Source organism: Myotis davidii, unplaced genomic scaffold, assembly GCF_000327345.1.
Source record: "Myotis davidii unplaced genomic scaffold, ASM32734v1 scaffold130, whole genome shotgun sequence".
In the NCBI taxonomy this organism is placed as follows: domain Eukaryota; kingdom Metazoa; phylum Chordata; class Mammalia; order Chiroptera; family Vespertilionidae; genus Myotis; species Myotis davidii.
The window spans coordinates 3,869,551-3,877,700 of NW_006285040.1; the positions used below are offsets into that span (position 1 = coordinate 3,869,551).

The 8,150-nt window shown below is 36.9% G+C and overlaps 1 protein-coding gene and 1 pseudogene across 1 annotated transcript in view; one reads left to right on the forward strand and one right to left on the reverse strand.

Moving 5' to 3' along the window:
- Positions 1-8,150, reverse strand: part of AP3S1 (adaptor related protein complex 3 sigma 1 subunit) — a 50,846-nt gene that overhangs the window by 28,060 nt on the left and 14,636 nt on the right. The gene's annotated exons all lie outside the window — the stretch shown is intronic.
- Positions 6,766-7,305, forward strand: LOC102771875 (annotated as a pseudogene).

Here is an 8,150-nt window from a genome sequence, read left to right on the forward strand (position 1 = left end):
AAGGACCTTTAAAGAAAAATTATGACTGTAGCCTAGGTACACACTCCAATGTATACCACTGAATAATATTCATAACCTTAAAGGTATGACTGGATTTGCACTAAACCTGACCTGGACACTAATGTGCCAATGATTATAATCCTAGTAAAAATAGAGACATTTATTGTGCATATACTACGAGAAAGAGAGAGAGAGATTTTTGTGAGAAACTTCAATCAGTTGCCTTCTCGCATGCACCCCAAGCAGAGATCAAATCTGCAACCTAGGTATGTGCCCTGAACAGAATTGAACCCACAACCTTTTCGTGTATAGGGCAACGCTCCAACTGAGCCACATCAGCCAGGGCTAAATTTTCAATTTCAATATGAAGGAACTACCTGTATTTTATATTCATGTCATAATGATTCTGAAAGAGATCACATCACTAATTCTTTTTGTGCGATTATTTCTCTTAGAAAAGGTTAGCAATGATAAACTATCATTTATTGAGTCTATACTATTATAGCAGTGTTACTGTTCCAAGTGCTCTAAGTAGATTATTTTTTAACCCTTCACAGTAAACCCATAAGGCAGGTACTTTTATCTAAAGCAAAAAGTTAACTACTAACAGCATATATCTTGGTTGCAGGCACATCCCCAGTGGGAGGTGTGCAGGAGACAGCTGATCAATTATTCCCTCTCATCGATGTTTCTAACTCTCTACCCCCTCCCTTCTTCTCTGTAAAAAATCAACAAAATATATTAAAAATAAATAAATAAATAAATGAAAATGATATATGGCTTTGAAAGATAGTCTACCTATAATTAAACATGGTACACTTAATGTTTTGAGCACTGATTTCAAACAAAATAAAATGTACAAAAATCTTAGAAAGTTTTCCACTATACAATTTTGACTAATAAGTACATAAGGCATGATGGGAAAATTACTATTTGGCAAATACTACAAATAATAATTATTTGGGGCCGAAACCGGTTTGGCTCAGTGGATGGAGCGTCAGCCTGCGGACTGGGGGGTCCCGCGTTTAATTCCGGTCGGGGGCATGTGCCTGGGTTGCGGGCGCATCCCCAGTCGGGGATGTGCAGGAGGCGGCTGATCGATGTTTCTCTCCCATCGATGTTTCTGGCTCTCTATCTCTCTCTCTTCCTCTCTGTAAAAAATCAATAAAAAAAAAAAAAAGAAATATCAAATGAATCCAAACTGAAGAATATTCTACAAAATAACTGGCCAGTACTCTTCAAAGAATCAAGGCATGAAAGAGATGAATAAAAGACAAAAATTGAAGAACTACTGCAGAGTAAAGGAGACATGAAAATTAAATGCAATATGACCTGAATTGAACTCTGAATGAAAAAAACTTTATATTAATGGGACAGTTGGCAAATTTTGTATAAAGCTTCAGGTTAGACAATAGTATTGTATCAGTGTTAACTTCCTGATTTTGATCACTGTGCTTTGGTTATATGGACGATGTTAAATTTGGGGAATCTGGATGAAGATAGGGAAGAATTATTTGTATAATATTTGCCTTTTGTAAATCTAAATTAATTTCTAAAAAATAAAAATTTAAGGAACCCCAAAACTTGAATAACCAAGCTCAGAGGGAACTCTCCTGCTCTACATCCAATTCCTTCCTGATAACTTACCATTCTACACTAGGAAATAAAGAATTCACTCACCTTAAAGAGAAACACTATAAGTTGTTTCTTCTCTCTCAAACATACTTTGAAGGGTAACAATTAAATTTTAAGTTGCTTCCAGCTCAAAAATTCTGACCTTAAGTACCTGAGTTCCAAAATACTTCCTTCGCCACTATTAAGTAAGTAATAACAATGTCTACTACAGTCTAGGCTCTATGCCATCAGCTTCACATATATTAGCTCTAATTCTTACAATGCTGGCAAGGTAGGTATGAATATCAGCCCCTACAGATAAGAATATTCAGGATGGATAAGGTTAAGTAATTTGCTCAAAGTCATATAACTGTTAGATGACAGAGCCAACAGTCAAATCCATACCACATGACTCCAAACATCAATTTCATACTATGATGCCTCCCAAGAGAACTGTTGAGATGTCAACAAAACATGTAAACTCCAATAGCAAGTATCATCAATTTGATTCCAGGATGTATCATGAAGAAGTAGCAATGCAAATAACAGAAAAGTAAATTTTACATTTCTAATTATTGAAAATTAGACTTCTCAACAAGAAAAAAAGATAAGAAAAAAAAATCTTAGAAATGCTGAATCAGTCTAACAGTCTCTAATTCAATTGTTTACAGAAACATTGTTTAGTTTCATATATATATATGTATATATATATATATATATGACAAATCTTACTGAAAATGAAAATTTTTAATACTCTGGTAAATATAGTATAGTGTAGCAAGCAGAATTTTCCTAAAATGATCTTGGGCACTCATTCTGGATTACCTGGAAAATAAACCAACTGGGTCAGTGCTCCCTCTTCTGCCAGCAAAATCTTACTGAAAATGAAAATTTTTAATACTCTGGTAATATAGCATAGTGTAGCAAGCAGAATTTTCCTAAAATGATCTTGGGCACTCATTCTGGATTACCTGGAAAATAAACCAACTGGGCCAGTGCTCCCTCTTCTGCCAGCAGGAGGAAATGCACCAGAACTCACCTTCCCATGGGATCAGGGTTATATCCACACCCCACAACCGCCCAATAAGAAAGCTGCAACCTCCTACATGCTAGTCAGCTGAGTTTCCCAGATTACACTTAAAAACAGGTGGCAACTGAACCTATACAACCTAAAGCTTAAGTAGTGTATATGTGTCACCTCACTGACAAGGGTGCTTTCAAGCCTACAGAATAATAATGTGGGGTGGGGTGGGGCAAGGCCTCCATTGGCACACCATTCTATGTTAGGTAGCACCTACCTCAGCACAATTTCCTACACGATACTGGGAAGATTAGGTGATCTTTCTTCACCTATGTATTCTTGGCTTACAAACTAAGTCTATTTCTTATCATATAACTCTATCATCATGTAGAATTTATCCAAAGCCATCACACACATATATAGAATAAAAAGATTTACAAATTCTTATAAAACTGAAAAAGATAAAAGGACTTCTTATCTGATTAAATTTGTATACTAATAAAATAATACTTTATTTAACTTCCTTAAAAATATATGCTTTAATGATGTTAGCTAAAAATGACTGACAATTATGTCAGTCATTTTTCCACGAGCTTCATGTACAATATCATTTTTTTAATCCTCACCTGAAGACATGTTCTTTGATTTTTAGAGAAAGGAGACAGAGACAGAGAAAGAGAAAAGGAGAAAGAAACATCGATGTGAGAAACACTGAACACTTGCCTCCTGCACACATACTGACTAGAGCAGGAGTGGGCAAACTTTTTGACTCGAGGGCCACAATGGGTTCTTAAACTGGACCGGAGGGCCGGAACAAAAGCATGGACGGAGTGTTTGTGTGAACTAATATAAATTCAAAGTAAACATCATTACATAAAAGGGTACGGTCTTTTTTTTTTTTTAGTTTTATTCATTTCAAACGGGCTGGATCCGGCCTGTGGGCCGAAGTTTGCCCACGGCTGGAGTAGAGCCAGGGATTGAACCCACAACTTAGATATGTGCCCTGACTGGGAATTGAACCTGAGATTCAATGTACAGGATGACGCTCCTACCAACTGAGCCACACCAGCCAGGGATACAATATCTTTTTTAATACCTGTACTTATTCTATGAGTTGGTATTATCATTACCCCCATTTTGCAACAACAACAACAAAAAGATCAAAGAGGTTAAACAACTTGTCTGAAGTTATTATATACCAGTACAAAGTGGAGTCTGAATGACTTTAACCACTATTAGCTTGCTTTTATTCACTGATCTTTCAGACAATCTCATGAGGTCTGTAGACAGCAAATTGAAACAGGACAGGCATAGTTTACAGATAAAAAAAGTCAAGGTCTATAAAGATTAACTGATATGTTCAATTTCATATTAAATTAGTATTAGCAGCCATCCTATCTAATAAAGAGGGAATATGCTAATTGACCCTCACACCATCACAAAGATGGTGGTGCCCACAGGCAATAAGGAGAGAATATGCTAATTGACTACCCTGCCCTCAAAGATGGCGGCACCCAGACAATAAGGAGGGGCTATGCTAATTGACTGCCCCGCCTTCAAAGATGGCAGTACCAACAGCCAATAAGGATTAAATATGCTGACAGCCCCCAGCCAATAAGGAGGAAATATGCTAATTGACTGCCATGCCCTCAAAGATGGCAGTGCCCACAGCCACAAGATGGCAGAACCCAGTCCCCTCAGCCCTGCTGGCATCCTGCCACTGGAGTCCCCCAGTCCCCTCAGCCCCCCAGCCGCCCAGGGCCGGCCCAAGGCGCAGGCAAGCCTCGGATGGCGGCTGCAGCAGAGGTGTGATGGGTGCGTTGCCTTCCCTTGATCGCCAGGTCATCTCCCACCCCTGAGGGCTCCTGGACTGTGAGGGACCCCCTCCTGCAGTAACTAAAATAATTTCACAAAAGCTAGTCTAACACACTTGGTACCATAGTAATAACAAATGCTATACATGGAGCTCTAGTTTGTATGTTTATTCTAACATAGCCAAAACTTACCTTTCTATATCTATAGAAAAGTTTAGTTGTTAGTTATCAATTATTTCTAAACTACAACTGAACAAGACTGATGGTGATTTAATTGCTACATGGGGTCCAGAAAACAATTACAGAATTTGAAATCACCTAGTGAATTTTTATGCCTCCATAGTTTGGCATAACAAATTAATTGAGGACAATATGACTGCTTATAAATAACTCAAACAACCAACATTAATATTTAATGAGCTTCTATTCTCACTCTGTAAATATTTTAACATTCCCAACGAAGATATGCTGCAACAGAAAGGACTCTAAAAAAAACTAGCGATCAACTCTGAAATTTGCTTATTTGGCAGTCAATATCACACTAAAATAGTACACATCAGATACAAAATAAGGTTACCTTTTCCCCAACTTATAAAGAATTAAAAAAGGAACAAGAGAAAACAGAAGCTGATTATTCAATTTTAATTCAATTCAATGGCTTTCTCAGATTTTATATAAGATATAAAGTCAAATCTGGGAGAGCATGCATGTCTTAGAAGTATGAAATCTTTGCATAAAATATGCGTCCACGATCATTTGAATGGTCATTTTTAATATTCAAAATACCAAAATTAAACATATATTTAGTAATTATATGTTGCTGTTTAATAAGTTTTCTCAATCCGCTTTCTAAAGAACATGCAAAACCAAGAGATTTTGACCTAAACTCTCTTGGTTTATAATTTTCCACACTTACTTTTTACATATCACTTGCCTTTCTCAAAACTAGAGGTTGGACAAAGCAAGAAAATCAGTTCTAAATAAGTTCTGAATAGCTGTTTAATGAAATAAGCAGAAACAATAAGCTACTTCTTTCCATCTTTGTTCAATGTTTTTAAAGTGACTGACTCATGCATAAGCATTTCCTCATGATAATCTTAACTCAATAAAATTATTTATAGCAACTACATTTTTTTTTTACTGTTAGTTAATATGTTACAAAGCAACCACTATATTTTATCTTTTTAACTAACTCTTCTCTTAATTAACCTTTGGGTTTTGCTGTCACTTATTTTATAAAAAAAATAGCAAATATTAAGCATTCAATACTATATGCATTCATTCAACAATTACCTATTGAGGATTACTACGTGCCTGGACCTTTGTATACACTAGGGATAAATAAGTGAACAAAATAAACAAAAATCCTGACCATCACAGAGCTTATATTCTTGTAAGGACAAATGACAATAAACAAGAGAAAGTCAGTCAAATATATGGTATACTAAATAGTGGTAGGTACTAAGGAAAACAATACAGCAGAAAAGGGGTTAGAAAATATGAAAGGAAAGGGCTACGGAATACATATTGAGAAGGTAACATATGGGTCAAAACCTGAAAGAATGGAGCCAACTATGGAAATATCAAAAGGAAGAACAATCTAGGTAGAAAGATCAGCAAGCACAAATGCTCTGATGTAAAAGCATGCCAGTATGTTTGAGGAACAGCAAGGAGGTCAGTGTGGGTAGAAAAAAAGGAAAAGGAGTGGAAGACGAAGTAAGATAATTAGCAGGGTATGGGGAGGGGAGTCAAATTATGGGAGGCCTCATGGGTCATTTGTAAGGAATTTGGCTTTTCTTTACTCTGAGAAGAAAAGCCATTGAAGAATTCAAAATGGAAGAGTGTAAGATGTGACATATTTCAATAGTATCACTTTGGCTGTTTTACTGAGATAAGACCAAAGGGAAAAGACAGTGGAAGCAGAAAGACCAGTCAGGAAACTACTGTTATAATCCAGCAAGAGCTAGTGTTGGCTTGGATCAATGTAGAGGCAATGCAGAGTGTAATAAGTGGTTATATTCTGTATGTCCAACAGGATTTGCCAAAGAGATGGGAGAGGTCATAAAACCAAAATAAAGCAACTACAGAAGTAGGATGAAAACCAGGCAAGTAAGGTGTCCTACAAGCCAAGCGAAGAAACATTTCATGAAGAGAGTGATCAACAATCTTAATCAAATAAAGGACTGATGAAACTGATCAGCAACAATAGAGCTGAAAACCTGATTAAAGTGTGTTCCAGACAAAAAGAAAAAATTGAGACATTTTATATAGACATCTTAAAAGTGTTTTTGCTGTAAGGGGTGGGGGGAAATGAGGCAGTGTCTGGAGAAGGAAGTAGAGAGAGGTCTTTTTTTTTTAAGATGGGAGAAAATATTGTGGGCTAGTGGGAATGATCTAAAAATAGAGGAAAAATGGGAGCAAGTTCAGTTGCACCAATAGGATACGTAGGCGCAGATGGGCATGTCCTTGGACTTAGAAAGCAGGACGTCTGGCTTGGTGAGTGGGAACCTCTGTGTAACATGCGACCAAAGAGCAATTTAAAAATGAATGATGTTGAGAAGGGCAAGAAGATTTTTGTTCAAAAGTGTGCCTGGTGCCATACTATGGGAAAAGGAGGCAAGCACAAGACCGGGCCAAGTCTCCAAGGTCTACTTGGGTGAAGAAAGGTCGGATCCCTAAATTTTCTGCCAATAAGAACAAAGGCATCACCTGGGGAGAGACGGAGTATATGGAGAATCCCAAGAAGTATATCCCTGGAACAAAAAATGATCTTCGCTGGCATTAAGAGGAGCGCAGAAAGGGCAGACTTGGTAGCTTATCTCAAAAAAAGCTACTAATGAGTAATAGGTGGCTACTGCCTTATTCCAACAAACGTCTTAGGACATTTTTTATTTGTACCATATTTAAATTGATCTCATACACCAGAAATCAGATCATGAACAGCTGGGAAAACATTTCTTTTGGGCAGTTCTGATTTAAATAAGATTGGCATGTGGTTAAATTAATATAATCAGCATTTTGGTTCAGCAAGTGCTATCATTGTTTTCCCCTTCTAAAAATATGATTGGCCTTGATTCATAATGTTTAACTTTTCACAGAGATGGTGAATGCCATCAAAAACCCTGTAGGGGATTGGTTCTATACTTAGATTTATACAACTGGTGTATTAATATGTTTAAATACTGAGGAAATCCCTTTTCTATTTCTTAGACCAGCAAGACTTGCTTGTATTTCAAGTTGTGCTCATTAGCAAGATATGCTGGCAGGGTCCATTTTATCATTTTGGTCCTAACTATGCCAATTCAATTAAAATTCCCTATCTAAACTGTTGCCTTTATCTAGAGAGTCGCCTTTTACTTAATAAAAGGCATTTCAGTGTTATTTCTGTATAATATCAAATAAAGAACACTTAACACTTTTCACATTTTATAGATGATCTATAGGGTCAGATGCTTTTAAAATTCAGCATGAGCCCTAGTCAGTTTGGCTCAAAGTGTGACCTTCCAATTAACCCCCTTTTAGAAAACCTCACAGGACCAAATATATACATTAGTTTAAAATCCAGTCAAGGGCATGTACGTCAGTTCCAGGCTTGATCCTCCGCTTGGGGAGGGCGTGTACAGGAGGCAACCAATCGATGTGCCTCTTTCACATAGATCAGTGGTTCTCAACCTTCCTAATGCTGTGAACCCTTTTTTTAA